Here is a 923-nt window from a genome sequence, read left to right on the forward strand (position 1 = left end):
CTGATCTATCCCTTTCTTTCCTTTCTTTTTTATTTATTTTATATTTATTTTATTTTATAATTTTTTAATGAGGGGTAATTTAAAAATAAAAAAAATAAAATTAGTAAAAAGGACGATTTTAAAATAAACTGAAACTTGAGGGATCATTTTATAGCAAAAAACAAGTTGGGGACGAAATCGATTTTCGACCTCTACGTTGAAGACCAAAATTATACTTAACCACTAACATGTGGTAATTTAGTAATAAAAAAATAAAATTAGTAAAAAGGACGATTTTAAAATAAACTGAAACTTGAGGGATCATTTTATAGCAAAAAACAAGTTGGGGACGAAATCGATTTTCGACCTCTACGTTGAAGACCAAAATTATACTTAACCCTTAGTCTTACTAACATGTCCGTTAACTAGTAACATAACATACTTTTTAACTAATAACATAGCATACCCATTAACTAATAACGTAATATTCTCATTTAATCATAATCTCAAGTATTACTTTTGTTCAGAACAGAGAATTATATTTTATTGAAACATGAAAATTGTTACAATTCTCTTACTCTAAGTTTGACATTTTCCTAGCAATGAAAATTTAAAAGGAATCCGACATTCAAGTCACAGGATTAATCAAGACTCAAGAAGTTGAGATTAGAATTTGGAAGTATGTTTAATTTCTTTCAGAATTAAAGGTAGTTCAAAAAATATTTTATATATGGTAATCTCATGAAATCTTTGTAGACATTTGTTTGATTCAATACTTAGCTTGTTACTTTTAAATGTGTATTTTGGTACATGTATTTTTGACATAGGACTTGCTACTCTTTACACACTGTAGAGGGAAATAATACTTGATCACTCTTGTTTCCATGAATTAATTAATCAGCTAAGTGTTCAATAATAGATACAATCATAAGGTTTAGCTCCTC

This window comes from Arachis ipaensis, chromosome B07 (genome assembly GCF_000816755.2).
Source record: "Arachis ipaensis cultivar K30076 chromosome B07, Araip1.1, whole genome shotgun sequence".
NCBI classification, from domain to species: Eukaryota; Viridiplantae; Streptophyta; class Magnoliopsida; order Fabales; family Fabaceae; genus Arachis; species Arachis ipaensis.